This window comes from Gorilla gorilla, chromosome 13, assembly GCF_029281585.2.
Source record: "Gorilla gorilla gorilla isolate KB3781 chromosome 13, NHGRI_mGorGor1-v2.1_pri, whole genome shotgun sequence".
Taxonomy (NCBI): domain Eukaryota; kingdom Metazoa; phylum Chordata; class Mammalia; order Primates; family Hominidae; genus Gorilla; species Gorilla gorilla.
In genome coordinates, this window is record NC_073237.2 from 52908213 (window position 1) to 52927877 (window position 19665).

The 19665-nt window shown below is 33.9% G+C and overlaps 1 protein-coding gene across 2 annotated transcripts in view; it reads right to left on the reverse strand.

Annotated features, from left to right (window-relative positions):
• The window catches only part of TYRP1 (tyrosinase related protein 1), a 1209372-nt gene that overhangs the window by 1176260 nt on the left and 13447 nt on the right, over positions 1-19665 (reverse strand). The window contains exon 2 of one of the 2 annotated variants that reach the window (XM_055351059.2): positions 13067-13167. The exons of the other annotated variant lie outside the window; for it this stretch is intronic. The gene's annotated coding sequence lies outside the window, so the exon portion shown is untranslated. The remainder of the gene's footprint in view (positions 1-13066; positions 13168-19665) is intronic. 2 annotated transcript variants of the gene reach the window in all.

The following is a 19665-nucleotide window of genomic DNA, read 5'->3' on the forward strand; positions in this document are numbered from 1 at the left end:
GTGAAGCAGAAGTTATTGGAAAACACACACACACACACACACACACACACACACACACACTGTTCTGCTACTCCATATCCTATGAATTAAATAGGGAAGCATTAATCCATAAGATTTCACCTTGCTGTTAAGAAAATCAAATAGCTTAATAAATTTCATCCATCTGTTCTTATCATTGCATTTTTAACTCCAGCGCTCTATAATATGACAACCATTTAAATAGTTTTAAAATTAGGATAGAAAAAACTTATCATTAATAACTGGTGTATGTTTTTAGGGTAAAAGTAAATAATTTTGCTGGGATACCTGGCACCAGCTGAAATTGAATGAGGTCAGTGAGCATGTTGAATATCACATTCTACCTTTCCTCTTCTGTCATTCCAACCCACCTTCTTTTCTGAGTTTATTTGTGCTTAGTTAATCAAAGTTTTAAGAAACTTACCAAATATTGCTTATTTTTGAAAACGTTTAACAATGCTTTCTAACCTGTCAAAATAAGGGGAGCAGAGATTCCTTTGTATGACACTTTTAACTTTATAGCCTCAATTACTCATTTCAGGTTCAGTTGTTACTATTTCTCTACATGTGCTTAACAAGAAAATCAAGCCAGATGACTCATTGTTATTTAATTTATGTATTGGGGACATATTTTATATTAAATTGTTTGTGTTGTTTCCCAATATAATTTTTCAGATCTTTACTCTTTGTTTCCTGCCCCACTACTTTCACATAAGGAACAATAAAGGCTTTCTACATACATTGTCTTCAATAAAAGTTTGTTATTATAGACACATGTGAACAAAAAAAAAGTCTAGTTCCACTTTGAATTTTTGTTAAACTTTCAGTTTTAAGGACCTAAAGACCATTACTCTGGGGGAAAAAATAAAGATTTGGGGATCAGAAGAGCCTGGGAATCTACAGCCAAAGTTTACACGATTAGCGGTAAATTTTCAGTGAAAGAGAGGAAAATCCAGATTCCTCTCTCCCTAGAAGGACAAACAAGAAATCCTGGGGCTAAGAAGTGGGGGGAATAAAGAATACATGACCCATGATGCAGGAGGAGGGGTTAACTAGGATTAGAGAATTGTGTCTGGAGGGACTAGTTGACCACAGTATGGCTCCATGAAGAATAAGCACTGTGTTTTCTTGTCATTAAGCAACCGAAATGCAAATCAAGTTTTCACTAGTTGACATTAAAAGTAGGAAGATATCTTCCTGTGCATACTGTAATATTATCTGTTTTTTTACTCTCAAATAGGGATAATACTTCAGCTACAGTAGTCCAAATATTGGCAGTCAATAGCCCACCAAGAGTTGCATAAATAAATTTATTTTGTGTGACCTAAAATGTCTGGACATCTCCCCTTTTAACAATACAGGTGAGGCCCTGACCGCACAGGAGGACTGTCAGTGTGAAAGGAAAGGGAGAGCTCTTCCCACTCCTTTCCTTAGTCTTTTATCTGCTTGTGAACCTAACTAGACCCAGTGTTGCCCCAACACTCCTCCTATTTCCCCAGAGGTATTAAAGACCATCTCCACTTTTTGTGAATTCCATTTTGTGCTTATACCCATGCTATCCTTTTGCTTGGATTACCATACCTTTACCTCTTGCTGCTACATTCTATTCATAAGGAAACCCATTAATATAGGTACAGGCTATCTGAAATGTCTAATTGTTAGCAGGCTTTATTTTAGAAGCTGTAGTTTTAAGTAGTATAATCTTTTAATGTTCATCTCTATCTCCCTTTTGAAAAATAATTCCTTTAAAAATTCAACCATGCATAGCTCTTCATTGAAATTTCCCTGCCTTTTAGTTTATAATATGCCTATAAAATAGCAGTTAAGAATTTTATATGTGATAAGTCTACAACCGGCCAAGACACTGATACCTGAACTGATCATACCAACAAAATGATTTGTTTTTTCCCCTAATAAGTGGTTTTATTCTCTTTATAACACCAAATCAAAGATAATGACTTTTTAATAGTATCTTTCATGTGTCACCCCTCATATCCACCCACACTTTTCAAGGTGTTCTTCTAGAGTTCTTGATCCTGTCAACATTCTCAAACAAGGAAGCATTCTCCTTCTATCCTTCTGATGATTATCAGCACTGAGGTTTAAATTATTTTTACATACTTAATTTTGTTGTATTTCCTAAACCATTTTTGCTGTTTCAGAATTCATCTGTATTTTTCTCATCAGTGTTCCTACAAACCAGGAGTGAGTTTTAACTCTACAGATGGCCAAATTTTGCCCATGGTCTATAGTTTATGGCCCAATATCTAACAGTGGTTTTTAGATTTAAAAGTGTTGTACAAAAAAAAAAAGACTATGCAACAGACACTGTGTCTGGCTCAAAGACCCCAAATATTCACTTTAACAATTGTTGTTAATTAACCACTTTGGAGAAAACATGTGCTAACCTTGGCTATAGGGTTGACACCATTAACCCAAACTATGTAGGCAACAAGTCTAGGATTTCTGATTAGTTCCCCTTGATGATATGTACCACATGAGAATTATTTCAAGCCCTGGGCGGTCCCAACCTACAGTATATTAATCTCCATAATTCAAGAACCCTTAACATTCTCTTGGTTTCATTTCAGTCCAACGGAACCTTTTCTAAGGTCAAGATGCAAAGGTAAAGCCTGATATGAATATTTATATTGATATATTATATGTATGTATTATTTATGAATATAATATAAATATACTGACTGTAATTGAGATGCAGTTCAGATAAAGTCAGCTGCTTTCTTGAAACTTTATACCTTTTATCTAAGAACATCATTGTTAAAAGTTAATATCTACTGAAGCTCTTTTTGTTATACATAACAACGCATAAAAATACGTAAATTGAAAATATTTATACTCCTTTTAAAATATGTACTTGCATCATGAATTAGATCAAGGGTTAGCTCATTAACTACACATGGGTAAATATACTTCATACATTGAAACTGTATAATGATTTGTACATATACTTATTTTAAAATGTCACATCCACGTAAAGAGAACAATTTTGATTTCAATTTCTTCATATTCTGAAACCAGCCTCTCTTTTGAATCAAAAGATGAGGTATTTTTTACTCAGGAATGGCACAGAGATTTTTAATAAAATTGCACTGAAAAGAGTTTTAAAATACATTCTTAAAAGAAGTTGTTTCCTTAAAAGAGTGGGTGACTATTTCTATTCTCTGACAGTAGGGAGGTTCCATTATTTAAAATGTTACATTATACCTCTGCTGGGAGAATAACATAAACAAACAGTCAATTCCCTGAGAACAAAAGCAACAGGAAGGCAGCTGCATTCATTTAAACGCGAAAATTTACAGAAAGCATTTATCTCAAGATGAACGATAAGGTGCTGTTGTAAGAGTGTACATTATCTAACCAGCCACTGGCCTAACCAAATGAAGCAAAACAAGGATGAAAAAGGAGTCAGAAAAATTTTCTTTACATTTGGCATGCAAGAAATAATGAGCTTGTTTCTCTGTTGTTACCAGAAGATGACTGGCAAGGTATCATCAACAATGCAAAAATTAAACGTTTTTACTTATACTCTCCTCCCATATTCATCGGTGTAGCAACTGGAATTGCTGAACGATGACCCACCTGCCTCCTCCAAATACATACAGATATTTATCATTCAAGCAATGGTTCATTTCCCTAGTGAGGATGCACTAAGCACTATCTGAGCCAAGTTTTTAAGGAAGCAGATGTCCCCTCATTAACAGCTCCCTTTCATTTCCTCTGTTCACTGCAACCTGTACTTATCACTCTACAGGAAACTGGAATCCTCCACCACAGAATTGTAAGGGTCATTAATTTGATCATTACCACTATGACTACCTATGACATCAGTAATTCTTTTTCTTACTCTGTTCTTTATCTAACACACCACGTTACCTACATAGTGTTATCTTGTTGCTTTCACTAAGAAGCTTGAAGCTACCAATTTTTATCACCATTGATAAAATCAGAAATAAGTGACCTCAACCAAACTAATTTCATTCAATCAATAGCCTCAATTCAACTTGTAAAACATACTGACTAGTGCATATACTAGTAGACTACTCTTTATTTCATCTGAACTTGTTGCTTTCTGACCAAAAGTTTATAGTTTGAGCTCAAACTAGTTTAACATAATACTTTACTTACATAGCATTAATAAACTGTACGTATATCAGTATAATATGCATATAAAAAGAGATTTATAAAAACTATGGAATGGTTTGGATATGGTAGATATTGTGAGAAAAAAAAAAACTCCACCAAACTAATAAATACATGTGAGAACAAATATTTCTTCAGCAACTCCTTAACATTATTTTAAAAAGGGAAAGCCATTTATGGACTTGATTAAGAAATAACTGTAAACATTACTAAGTACAGAATTGGTTTCCATATTACCTCAAAAAGCATTATACGCATCCCAAGATACATGCAAAGGTCAAAGAAAGTCAGCATGGATACCCGTACAATATTCTAGGAATATTTTTTTAAACAGGAATTTTAACTTTCAATATATTTGAAGAAAACAGAATTATACTTTCAAATCCAGATTGTTGAAAACTTAGAGAATGCAGTTTTGGCCAGTGATTTATCATCTTTCATCCAGCCTGTGAAATAAGTGGATCTGAGTGATAAATACAGAATTCTTTGAGTTATAGTTTGGAAAAAAAAATAGGCACAGGAATTGTCAAAAGTTAGTAACCTCAAGTGTACAGCCTACAATGTAGCATTCGCAAATAATAAAATTCTTAGTTCAATTCACTAAATCTTGAAGAAATTACAGCTTGAATTTTTGAAACCACCACCAAAATCTCCTACAGGAAAATCATGAATAAAATGTTTTCAGTGATAGAAAATTAATTTAAAGTTTCACAAAATAAAGAAGATGACATACACTGAATGATGATAATCTGTTAGAAAAATTATATATCATACAACATAACAATAGCCCTTTCATAAAGCAGATACAGCTACATATGGAAAGGATAAAATAGGCATGTAAAAATATTCACGGCCAAGCACGGTGGCTCACGCCTGTAATCCCAGCACTTTGGGAGGCCAAGGCGGACGGATTACGAGGTCAAGAGATCGAGCCCATACTGGCCAACATTGTGAAACCCCGCTTCTACTAAAAATACAAAAATTAGCTGGGCATGTTGGCGTGAGTAGTCCCAGCTAATCGGGAGGTTGAGACAGGAGAATCGCTTGAACCTGGGAGGCGGTGGTTGCAGTGAGCTGAGATCCCGCCACTGCGCTCCAGACTGGAGACGGAGTGAGACTCCGTCTCCAAAAAAAAAAAAAAAAAAAAAAAAACTCATGCATCACCCAAACGTTCCCATGGTGTAGTTTTCTATAATATTACAGTTTGCTTAATAGGTAATGATAATCTGATCAAACAAGTGGAAATACTATGCAATGTAAACATTATTTCTTAATCTAATCAAATTACGCTTTTATAAGTAGCATCACAGATTTTTTCAAATTAGCAGTAACCACATATGCCAAAATAATTTATATAACAACATTAACATTCTAAGAGACAGAATGCTAATGAAATGATCAAAAATGCATTTTTCTGGAAGCCACTATTCTTGCTGCTTTTCTTTTCTGATAGTTTTGAGTCATCTTTTCTGGTACTTCTTCCTAAATTCTAAAAAACTTTATCTAGTTTTTCCACCCACAGTAATTCCATATAACCATTCATAGCTTCAGTGATGAATTCATCACAACTGGTTCCTTTTATAATCTCTTCAGACTTGTTTATCCAACAACTTGCTTGAAACCATCATTTACATCAATGATTGAAATTTAAAATTATACATGTGCAAATTAAAATTTAGTTTCCTCTCCCCACAAATTGACTTTTTCTTTTATGCTTCTTGTCGATTTATCATTCGCTTGAGTGTAAAACTTTGAAATCACAACAGACTACTCCATTGGGCTACATTTTATCCTTCCAATAAATAAATGTTCATCATTCTTTCAAATGACAAGTCTTGCTTTTCAGTTTACTTCTTTAGTTTAATCTTTCATTACTTGACTTTAAAGTATAGTAGTAAATTCCTAGATTATTGTCTGTTAAAAAATAAATGTGTGCACACATTTTTGTTCATAATTCTTAGATGAGTACCTACTAAATGTTCCATAAATTGCATTTTTATATATTATTTGAAGCCTCTAACAATTCACCTATATACCAACTTTTCAGTAACATTTTCTATTCTCCAAATAACTCTTACTTTCTACTTCAAAAATATTTGCAAGCTTATATTGTGGTTATTGTTACTACCACTTTTACTTACTAGTATTTCTTTTGGCAAAAACTTATCTATTATTATTTAAAGTCCAGACAAGATTCATCTCTACAACACAGTAATCACAAATCTTTTCATTGATAATGTGGCACCTCCTTCAAGGTTGGAACTTTTTATAAGTTTGGGACACTTTAATTTTGGAAATAACATAAAATTATTTATCTCTAAAAGCGGTAAAGCAGAAAAAATTGGGGTATCATCTGTTGAGATAAAAAAATGTGGTGTGACTGTACATGCATAAAGTTGGAAACTCCAACATGGAAACAATTCGGTATTGTACAATTATGTCTCTATCTTGTTTTATCTATCAATAAATGGCTGTACCTCTGAAAAAGATGTTAAGCAGTATTGCTTAGGAAAATCCTTGCATTTTCTGAGGTAATTAAACTACATATTCAAGATAGACTCTTACAAGTCAAAAACATATGAAAGTGACATAACAATAAGAAATAAATATGTAAATGATAATGGAGAAATGGAAGAAATATTAAAATAAAAAAATTAAAATTTAATATTAAAAATATTAAAATGCTTTTTAATCTAAAAAATTTTAAAATGTGAAAACAAGGTGGTACAAATATAAATCATTTAATAAAATGGTAGAATTTCATCTCTATATGTTAATAGTTACAGTAAATATGAATGAAAGAAATCCTTCCAATAAAAGCTTGTGACTGTTAGACTGGTTAAAAGGTAAAATTACATCCTTCTTGAAAGTGACATACTTTAAATATACGTGTGCATAAAGGGTAAAAATACAAAGAATAAAAATTTACTGTAAAAAAAGTAAAACTTGTACAGCTATAATTATATCAGATAAAGGATAAAATACCACCAGATATATTTCATAATGATAAAAAATTAATTTATATACTAAATATATAAATGAATCCTAAGATATTAATCCTAAAATGTTATTGTACACTGAATAACAAGACTTAAACATATAAACCAAGAGTTTACCAAGTTATAAACACAGATCCACACATTAATACAATTCTCCCATTAATTGATATAGCAATTAAACAATTGCTAGTGTATAGATGATATTAAAAAAAGTAAAGTTTATTTAATTGATATTAATTAGTTGACACTCAGGAAGTGCAAATTACACATTCTCTTGAAGTGCACAGGGCCTCTTTACCAAAATAAAATAATATGCTTTTCCATAATGCAATTATCAACAAATTTCAAGTTAAAATCTTAAAATCCTACATGGCATAGTGTACTTGACATATAAATCAATAAGCAAATGTAAAATAAAATTCTTAACTATTTTAAAATAGCAAAACAGCCTTCTAAATAGCCCAAATGCAAGTTATCAAAATAGAATTTAGAAAAAAGTAACTAAATGATAATAAAAATATTATAATTAAATCCTGTGCTGGGATTTCCTCTTTAGAGAATGATGAAGTAATAGAGGCTAGATTTACCTTCATCTGCCTGATGAAACAACCAAATAAATATATATACATTCATTGCTGGATGGTCAATTTATTGTATATTATTTTTATATTGCATATAAAATATTTTCATATTGGATATAAAAATAATATACAATAAATTGACCATTTAGCAATGAAGGGTAGTTACTCTTGAGCAACAGGAAACAAATGAAATGAGCTCCATAATTACTCCAGTTTATTTTCTGAAGGTCAATACATGGGAAGGGGAAATCTTGGCAAAGGTGAGTGGACACTCTGAGTTGAAATGTAGGGAGACGAAGCAGCTAGAGTTCACAGTGCAGCATATTACAGAAGAGAGGCATGCCCAGAAAGAATATGCATAACTCTGTAAAGCGTCTCTATGTATTTTTCAGCTGCATACTGATTAGTTCATGCATGTGAAGAGACTATTTCAGAGCTGACAAAGAACTATGCAAAAATATTTGAGGTAACAGTGCTCAATGTTCACACAAATCACTGTTGAAAAGATGTATCTCTCAATAAACAATAAAAACATGATTTGTGATCAGATCTTGTGTCATAGGTTGTATATATCTTTGCTTGGTGTCGAATCTATAATTTTATAGCCCAGGGCATGAGAGGCAGTAAACATTTCCTGTTACCTCTTACTCGTTATTCCTCTTAATAAATCAATCTCTAAAGAAGGTTTCAGAAGACTCAAATAATAACCAAAGTAGGAAAGAGAGTTAATTAGTCTTTCATAAATATATAACAATTTGATTTCCTGCTCCAGGCATGTAAATAAGGTCCACATTCCCAATTATAAATTTAAAGAGACTAAAGATTATAACACTGTACATGAGATTTCAGCTTCCAGATAAGACAGAGTGATGGTGATTAGGTTTACCTCCTGGACAAAATGAAAACGGTGTGGCGATTCCTCAAGGATCAGGAACTAGAAATACCATTTGACCCAGCAATCCCATTACTGGGTATATACCCAAAGGAATATAAATCATGCTGCTATAAAGACATATGCACATGTATGTTTATTGCGGCACTATTCACAATAGCAAAGACTTGGAACCAACCCAAATGTCCATCAATGATAGACTGGATTAAGAAAATGTGGCACATATACACCATGGAATACTATGCAGCCATAAAAAATGATGAGTTCTTGTCCTTCGTAGGGACATGGATGAAGCTGGAAACCATCATTCTCAGTAAACTATGGCAAGGACAAAAAATCAAACACCGCATGTTCTCACTCATAGGTAGGAATTGAACAATGAGAACACTTAGACACAGGAAGGGGAACATCACATACTGGGACCTGTTGTGGGGTGGGGGGAGGGGGGAGGGATAGCATTAGGAGATATACCTAATGTAAATGACGAGTTATTGGGTGTAGCACACCAACATGGCACATGTATACATATGTAACAAACTTGCACGCTGTGCACGGGTACCCTAGAACTTAAAGTATAATAATAAAAAAAAAGAAAAACAGACAAAATATTTAAAACACTGATTTTTTCCAGTCACAGATTTCCAGCAGTGAAAAACAGTGATTGCCAAGAAATTAGAAACAAACAAAATCAATGTGAGCCATATTTTAACTAAGGACACTGCCTGAAAAGAGTGGCCAGGCATCAATGCAGGCTGTGGAATCCAGGCAGATCCAAGAGAGCTCCTTGAGTTAAGAATCGAGTGCTGAGATGTAAGAAGATCAAGGTGGACAGACTTTGCAGAAATTAGTAAGAGAGAGCTACACTAAGAGAGAACTCCACAGATCTGCAATGAGACCCCTCAAATATTAAGCATAGTATTAACAGGACATACATGAGGCCAGAAAAAAGAAAACTCCCAAATAATATAGAGAACAATGAACGGCATCCATACAGGGATACTGAGTGTTCCCATAGCCATACTGGAAAACTTCAAGATTCAAAGGACATTTGGTAGAATATTCAAGAAAGTCTTCTAGTAATGAAGAATAATTAGCCCCAGACAGAGCTTTGCTGTCTTCCTTGACTAATGTATCATAATAGTAAAATCTAAAATGATCAGCCTATTTAAAAGTAAGCTGTATACAATAATTAAACTCAATAACATTTGTAATAATACAAAAACATTCATTCATCAAAAATGTAAAATTCACATCTGCAAACCAAAAAACTGATCATTTAAGAAAAGGAATAGGAACATCCAACCCATGCTGAGATAAATCAATTAAATAAATCACAGCTGAACTAGATATTACATAAATACTAGAACTACATCAAAAGTTATTAGCAAAAGTTATTCTAACTTTCAAAAAATTAAGTAGAAACTTACAATACATTTTAAAAGAATAATTTAACTTATAGAAATAAAAACTACCATACGTTAAGACAAAAAAGTTACTGGATGGGGTCAGAAACACATTAGGCATTTCAGAAGAAGAAAATTTGAAGTTATAATAATAGAACCTACTCAAAACGAAGCAGAAAGACTTCAGAGAATGAACAGTGTATTAGTTAATGGTGAGACAAGATTAAGGGCCCTACTACACTTAAAGTAATCCATGTCCTAGAAAAGAGAGAAGAGTAGAAACTTGAAGCTAACGATATCTATTTGAAAGAAAAAAATGACCAAGAATATTCAAAATTTGATGAAAACTACAACTCCATACAACAAAGAACCCCAACAAAAATTCCAACCAAAGAATCAAAACAAAGAAACAAAAATACTAGGGTTCATATCATAACTGCTCAAAACCAGTGATAAAGAGAACAATTTTTAAAGAATCAATAGAAAAAAAATTTATATGCAGAAGGAAGTAATGGATGATAGATTATTACTTGTTAGAACAACACAAGAAAGGTGAAACTGGAATAGCATCTGCAAAGTACTGAAAAGAAAAATATAACATCCAACCTAGAATGCTATCCCCAAAGTGTGTTTTTTTTAAGGAGTAAATAAAGAGTTTTGAGGCATACAAGGGACAAACAAATCACTTGCTAACACACACTACAATAAATGTTAAAGACACTTATTCAGGCAGAAAAGCAAAATAACATACAGAAATGTGATCTACACAAAGGAATAAAGGACATTGGAAATAATTATCACACAAGTAAACATATAAGATTTTGGCTAATTATTTAGAGCTGTTTAAAATATAAATATATGTGTAAATGAATTAACATTGTAGTGTGGGATTTATAATATGTAAAAGTGAAATGTATGGCAACAATAAAAGAAAAGATGGGGAAGATAAATGAAAATATAATACTATAAGGGTCTTACATTATGTGTGAACTGATAAGATACCACTTAAAGATACAGTGCAATAATTTACAGTAATATTCCTATAAATCCTACTATACTAGTTATATAACTATAAATCCTAAAATAACTATTAAAGTGATGGAACAAAGAGCTATAAATCTAACAAATAATAAGGTGGGGTTATTAAAATGAAAAAATCTCAGAAAGAAAAAGAAGGAGAAAAAAGTAAATTTAGGAATTAAATAGCAAGATTATAGACCTAAATCTAATCATGTCTATAATCATATTAAATATACATTTTTAAACACCAAGTTAAAAGGCAGAAATTGGCATATTGGATTAAAAAGAAGGAAGCAAGACTAACCCATATTTTGCCAACAAAAACACACTTAAAATACAAAGATAAAAATGTTTTAATAAAAGACTAGAAAAAAATTTCCCTTGTAGCACTAATCAAAAGCAAGCTGAAGTGGGTATAAAAGAGAAAATTATCGAAGAAAACATCGGTTGTATGAAAATAATTTTTAATAGTGAGGGATACCTAGCAATAATCAGCAAAAATGAGTGAATATAAAAAAAAACTAACGGCTGAAAGAGGAGAACTCATTGTAAATACTATAGATATTAAGAACACAATGAAAATATAATATTAATAACCAGTTTGCAATAAATTTTAAAATTTGAATACAATATACAAATTTTTTTTAAAGTTAGCTAGCAAAACTGAGATGAGAAGACATTTAAAAATATAGTTTTATATTCACTAAGAAATTTCACCCATAATTTAAATTCTTCCCACAAACAAATTCCAGTTCCAGATGTCTTCAAGGCTGAGGTTTTCTCAGATATTTAAGAAAGAAATAACATTAATATTGCAAAATTAAAAAGCAGAATTTCTTTCTCACATTTTATAATGCCAGCATTACCTTGATGAAAAAAATCTTAAACATTTACAAGAGATAAAAACCAGAAACTAGTATCTTTCACAACAACAAAGGGAATACAATAATTCTTACCAAATATTAGTAAAATGCCAGCAGAAATACATAAAAGGGATACATGAATATAAATATGATTAATTCATGGAATGAAAGTGTGATTTAATATTTGAATATAATCAGTGTAATTCCCCCCCAACAAGCAAAAGAATAAAATGTCATCTAATTTTTTCAATAGGTGAAGTAAATGCATTTTAAATAAATAAAAAAATAGTTTATAAAATGTCTCAGTCAGAAATAGAAGGTATGTTCTTCAATGTACAATGAAAATTACTAACATGGTGAAATGTGGTACATGTTCTTTCAAGATCTGGAACAAAACAATAATGTCTACCATAACTATTTGTATTCAACATTGTACTGAAGGAACTAGTCAATCAAGGAAAAAAATGTACTAATATTCGAATAGAAGAAATACAACTGTCATTACTTCTAGTAGCATAATTTTAATCCCAGATAATTTTTAATAGATACATATAAATTACTAGACTGAATAAATGGATTTTATAAAATCACATGATGAAGTGTCAAACAAATCTGAGGTAGAAAGGCCAAGAACAAAGCTGGAGTCCTTACAGTAACAGATATCAAGTTTTTATTATAAGACTATATGAAATTGGGACCTACCATGAAGCTATATTTTATTGTACAACTACAAATAAAATGAAAAGCTATTTCTGTGATAGAAAAATAGATCAACGAAATCTAATAATGATTTTAAAAGCATAATCATAAACAATCACCCAATGTATGTCAAAGTAGCAATGGCAATGCAGTGAGAAATGATGGCTTTGTCAAGGATTCTCAATAATACCCTCATGCTCAGAGATTCAGTAGAAAATTTAGTGTGTAATTGTAATCATTGTTAAGGTTTATTAAACAATTGGAAAGTTGGGCTTGGTGGCTCATGCCTGTAATCCCAGCACTTTGGGAGGCTGAGGCGGGTGTATTGCTTGAGCTCAGGAGTTTGAGACAAGCCTGCGCTATATGGTGATACCCTGTCTCTACAAAAAAATAGCCAAATGTGGTGGCACACACCTGTGGTCCCACCTACCTGGGAGGCTGAGATGGGAGGATCACTTCAATCCGGCAGGTGAAGGTTGCAATGAGCCAAGATCATGCCACTGCACTCCAGCCTGTGTGACAGAGCCAGACCTGTCTCAATACAAAAACAAAAACAAAAATTTATACCAAGAGGGTATGAATCAATGGGATACCCATGTAACAAGAATGAAAGTTTAAATATGTCACATGATTTACAAAAACTATTTCTGTTAATTCATAGATTTAAATAGAAAAGCTAAAAAAAGTTATTAAAATGAGGTTATCTTTCTGATTTGGTAATAGGCAGAAATGTATTAAACGAAACACACAAAAAAACTAACTATGATAAGAAATATTTACACATGTAACTTTATTAACAATAAATACATAAAACTAAAGGCACAACTGCAAGTTTGAAAGTCAAACCACAGACGAGAGAAGACATTGAACAAGGGTCTCATAACCAACATATATAAACATAAACACTTCCTACAAAACAATAATATAAGGACAATTACTTCATAAAGCAAGTCCTTAGAGAACTACAAAGAGACTTAAGACTCCCATACAGTAATAATGGGAGACTTTAACACCCCACCGTCAACATTAGACAGATCAACGAGACAGAAAGTTAACAAGCATATGCAGGAACTGAACTCAGCTCTGCACAAAGTGGACCTAATAGACAAATACAGAACTCTCCACCCCAAACCAAAAGAATATACATTCTTCTCAGCACATCACATTTATTCCAAAACTGACCACATAGTTGGAAGTAAAGCGCTCCTCGGCAAATGTAAAAGAACAGAAATTATAACAAACTGTCTCTCAGACCACAGTGCAATCAAACTAGAACTCAGGACTAAGAAACTCACTCAAAACCGCTCAACTACATGGAAATGGAACAACCTGCTCCTGAATGACTACTGGGTACATAACGAAATGAAGGCAGAAATAAAGATGTTCTTTGAAACCAATGAGAACAAAGACACAACATACCAGAATCTCTGGGACACATATAAAGCAGTGTGTAGACGGAAATTTATAGCACTAAATGCCCACAAGAGAAAGAAGGAAAGATCAAAAATTGACACCCTAACATCAGAATTGAAAGAACTAGAGAAGCAAGAGGAAACACATTCAAAAGCTAGCAGAAGGCAAGAAATAACTAAGATCAAAGCAGAACTGAAGGAGATAGAGGCACAAAAAACCTTTCAAAAAATCAATAAATCCAGGAGCTGGTTTTTCAAAAGATCAACAAAATTGATAGACTGCTAGCAAGACTAATAAAGAAGAAAAGAGAGAAGAATCAAATAGATGCAATAAAAATGATAAAGGGAATATCACCACTGATCCCACAGAAATACAAACTAACATCAGGGAATATTATAAACACCTCTATGCAAATAAACTAGAAAATCTAGAAGAAATGGATAAATTCCTGGACACATCCACCCTCCCAAGACTAAAGCAAGAAGTTGAATCCCTGAATAGACCAGTAACAGGTTCTGAAATTGAGGCAATAATTAAGAGGCCACCAACCAAAAAAAGTCCAGGACCAGACAAAATCTACCAGAGATACAAAGAGGAGCTAGTACCATTCCTTCTGAAACTATTCGAATCAATATAAAAAAAGGTAATCCTCCATAATTCATTTTATGAGGTCAACATTATCCAGATACCAAAGCCTAGCAGAGACCAAACCAAAAAAGAGAATTTTAGACCAATATCCCTGATGAACATTGATGGAAAAATCCTCAATAAAATACTGGCAAACTGAATCCAGCAGCACATCAAAAAGCTTATCTACCACGATCAAGTTGGCTTCATCACTGGGACGCAAGGCTATTCAAAAAACACAAATCAATAAATGTAATCCATCATATAAAGAGAACCAAAGTCAAAAACCACATGATTATCTCAATAGATGCCAAAAAGGCCTTAGACAAAATTCAACAGCCCTTCATACTAAAAACTCTCAATCAATTAGGTACTGATGGGACGTATCTCAAAATAATAAGAGCTATTTATGACAAACCCACAGCCAATATCATATTGAATGGGCAAAAACTGGAGGCATTCCCTTTGAAAACTGGCACAAGAGAGGGATGCCCTCTCTCACCACTCCTATTCAACATAGTGTTGGAAGTTCTGGCCAGGGCAATCAGGCAGGAGAAAGAAATAAAGGGTATTCAATTAGGAAAAGAGGAAGTCAAATTGTCCCTGTTTGCAGATGACATGATTGTATATCCAGAAAACCCCATCATCTCAGCCCAAAATCTCCTTAAGCTGATAAGCAACTTCAGCAAAGTCTCAGGATACAAAATCAATGTGCAAAAATCACAAGCATTCTTATACACTAATAACAGACAAACAGAGAGCCAAATCATGAGTGAACTCCCATTCACAATTGCTTCAAAGAGAATAAAGTACCTAGGAATCCAACTTACAAGGGATGTGAAGGACCTCTTCAAGGAGAACTACAAACCGCTGCTCAAGGAAATAAAAGAGGACACAAACAAATGGAAGAACATTCCATGCTCATGGATAGGAAGAATCAACATCGTGAAAATGGCCATACTGCCCAAGGTCATTTATAGATTCAATGCCATCCCCATCCAGCTACCAATGACTTTCTTCACAGAATTGGAAAAAACTACTTTAAAGTTCATATGGAACCAAAAAAGAGCCCGCATCACCAAGTCAATCCTAAGCCAAAAGAACAAAGCTGGAGGCATCACGCTACCTGACTTTAAACTATACTACAAGGCTGCAGTAACCAAAACAGCATACTACTGGTACCAAAACAGAGATATAGATCAATGGAACAGAACAGAGCCCTCGGAAATAATGCCACACATCTACAACTATCTGATCTTTGACAAACCTGACAAAAACAAGAAATGGGGAAAGGACACCCTATTTAACAAATGGTGCTAGGAAAACTGGCTAGCCACATGTAGAAAGCTGAAACTGGATCCCTTCCTTATACCTTATACAAAAATTAATTCAAGATGGATTAAAGACTTAAATGTTAGACCTAATACCATAAAAACCCTAGAAGAAAACCTAGGGAATACCATTGAGGCCATAGGCATGGGCAAGTACTTCACGTCTAAAACACCAAAAGCAATGGCAACAAATGCCAAAATTGACAAATGGGATCTAATTCAACTAAAGAGCTTCTGCACAGCAAAAGAAACTACCATCAGAGTGAACAGGCAACCTACAGAATGGGAGAAAATTTTTGAAATCTACTCATCTGACAAAGGGCTAATATCCAGAATCTACAATGAACTCAAACAAATTTACAAGAAAAAAACAAACAACCCATCAAAAAGTGGGCAAAGGATATGAACAGACACTTCTCAAAAGAAGACATTTATGCAGCCAACAGACACATGAAAAAATGCTCATCATCACTGGCCATCAGGGAAATGCAAATCAAAACCACAATGAGATACCATCTCACACCAGTTAGAATGGTGATCATTAAAAAGCCAGGAAACAACAGGTGCTGGAGAGGATGTGGAGAAATAGGAACACTTTTACACTGTTGGTGGGACTTTAAACTAGTTCAACCATTGTGGAAGTCAGTGCGGCGATTCCTCAGGGATCTAGAACTAGAAATACCATTTGACCAAGCCATCCCATTACAGGGTATATACCCAAAGGAATATAAATCATGCTGCTATAAAGACATATGCACATGTATGTTTATTGCAGCACTACTCACAATAGCAAAGACTTGGAACCAACCCAAATGTTCATCCATGATAGACTGGATTAAGAAAATCTGGCACATATACACCATGGAATACTATGCAGCCATAAAAAATGATGAGTTCTTGTCCTTTGTAGGGGCATGGATGAAGCTGGAAACCATCATTCTCTGCAAACTATGGCAAGGACAAAAAACCAAACACCGCATGTTCTCACTCATAGGTGGGAAATGAACAATGAGAACACTTGGACACAGGAAGGGGAACATCACACACAGGGGCCTGTTGTGGGGTGGGGGGAGGGGGGAGGGATAGCATTAGGAGATATACCTAATGTAAATGACGAGTTAATGGGTGCAGCACACCAACATGGCACATGTGTACATATGTAAAAAACCTGCACCTTGTGCACATGTACCCTAGAACTTAAAGTATAATTAAAAAAATTAAAAAAATTTAAAGAGATGAGTTCATGTCCTTTGTAGGCACATGGATGAAGCTAGAAACCATCATTCTGAGCAAAATATCGCAAGGACAGAAAACCAAACACCACATGTTCTCACTCACAGGTGGGAATTGAACAATGAGAACACTTGGACACAGGGTGGGGAACATCACACACCGGGGCCTGTCGTGGGGTGGGGGGAGGGGAGAGGGACAGCATTAGGAGATATACCTAATGTAAATGATGAGTTAACGGGTGCAGCACACCAACATGGCACATGTATACATATGTAACAAACCTGCACGTTGTGCAAATGTACCCTAGAACTTAAAGAATAATTATTTAAAAAAAAGGACAAAAAACTTTTACAGACACTTCACAAAAGAGGATGATCAAATGACCAAAATTCTAAAGTAAAGGTATTTTAAATAATTATTCACAGAGATATGCAAATTAAAATTACAATGAAATACCACAATAAACCTACCAAAATAGCTAAAATATTTTTTAATGGAATGATGTAACCAATACTCTCCATCACTGTTGATGAGAATGTAAATGAGTACAAACACTTTAGGAAATTGCTTAACAGCATGTGGCAAAACGGCCTATACGTACATTCTAAAAATTCTACTCTTAGGTATTTCATTCTAAAAATTCTACTCTTAGGTATTTATTCAATGTGAGTAATTATGTAGACTAAAAAGACATGCTACAATGTCTGTGGCTGTTACAGTGCAGTCTGTATTAGTTAGTATTGGGGCTGTAACAAACCACTCCAAAACTTAGTACCCTCACTTATGGCCTTGTCTGAGCTCACTCAACATCAACAGTTTAATTGTACATCAGGTGGACAGCTCAGTTTCCAGACTCGGCTGTCTAGCATATAAGTGTTCACATACTCTTGGCTAGTTTAGGATGCCCTCAGCCATTTTCCATATATTTTTCACATTTATCAACCATCCAAGCTAGGTATGTTCTTGTGACATGTTAGAGGGTAGAGATCCATGAAAGATGAAATGCACAAGTACTTTTTCGGTTTTCTTAACTGTATTACACTTGCTACTCTCCAGTTGGCCAGAGCAGGTCTCTCTACCAAGAATATCTGTATTGGAGGGACAGTATGAAAGAACATGAATACAGACAGGTGTGAAAAACTAGGGTCATTACAGCAATGAATATAGCAAATTACGCAACTGGAAATCATCCAATTTCTGCTACTGTAAAAATGTGTAAACTATGGTATACTCCAAAGGACAAAATATTACACAGAATTGAAAAAGAGGTCTGACTACTGTTACATTCCAAAAACATGGATGACTTAGATGAATATCATAGATTGAATGTTGACTCAAAATATAACTTGCTGAATTATTCCAAGTTGAAAACAGAAAAAAAAAACTGATAGATGGCAACTGAAATAAAAATTATGCTTATTTTTCTGGAAGAACAGACAGGGAGGGGAACATATTGTAAGTTACAGATTGATCTCAGCGGTGATGAGTGTCTTCCTTTGCAAATACATATCAGCTGTGTAGTTAAGATTTGTGAACTTTACTGAATGAACATAAACTAATATAATCTGCCAATAAGATTTTTTTTGCCATTTCCTGAAAGTTTAACATAACCACATGGGTATTTTGAATGCTAATACTTATATGATAAATAGTGGAGAAAAATTACTACTGGTGAATTTTGGTTTATTTAATTTTCTATGTTATATTATTTTTTTCAATTTACCAGGCATTCTGTAAGTTTTATCTAAGGATAGTCAGACTTCAAAACTCTACTCATTATGCATTAATTTCTATCATTTTGTTAAACAAGTCATTTGTAATAACAAAGCACCAAATATGTTGATTAAATTATGTTCAATGCAGTCAAACATTTGGCACAGACTATAAGGTATCACTCATTCTACTTCAAAACCAAAATGACACTTTATTTAATGAAAGAGCACTGAAAGAAAAGTTTGTCTCTTTTTTTTGAGACAGAGTCTTGCACTGTCAACCAGGCTGGAGTGCAGTAGCATGATCTCACTTCGCTGCCACCTCTGCCTCCTGGATTCAAATGATTCTCCTGCCTCAGCCTCCCTAGTAGCTGGGATTACAGGGGCCTGCCACCACGCCCAGCTAATTTTTTGTATCTTTAGTGGAGTTGGGGTTTCACCATGTTGGCCAGGCTGTTCTCGAACTCCTGATCTCGTGATTCACTCGCCTCGGCCTCCCAAAGTGCTGGGATTACAGGCTTGAGCCACTGTGCCCCGGATGTTTTTCATTTTTTAGGTAGAAACAAAGGGACACAGTATTTGGAGCTAGAGAAGGTTAAATTACTGACTGAAATCCATGAACTGGAAAACTGCCCAAAAAAAATAATTAACCAAATTTGTGTATTCTGTATGACAAATTTGCAAGCTGAGTTTTCAGGTAATAACGACATTAG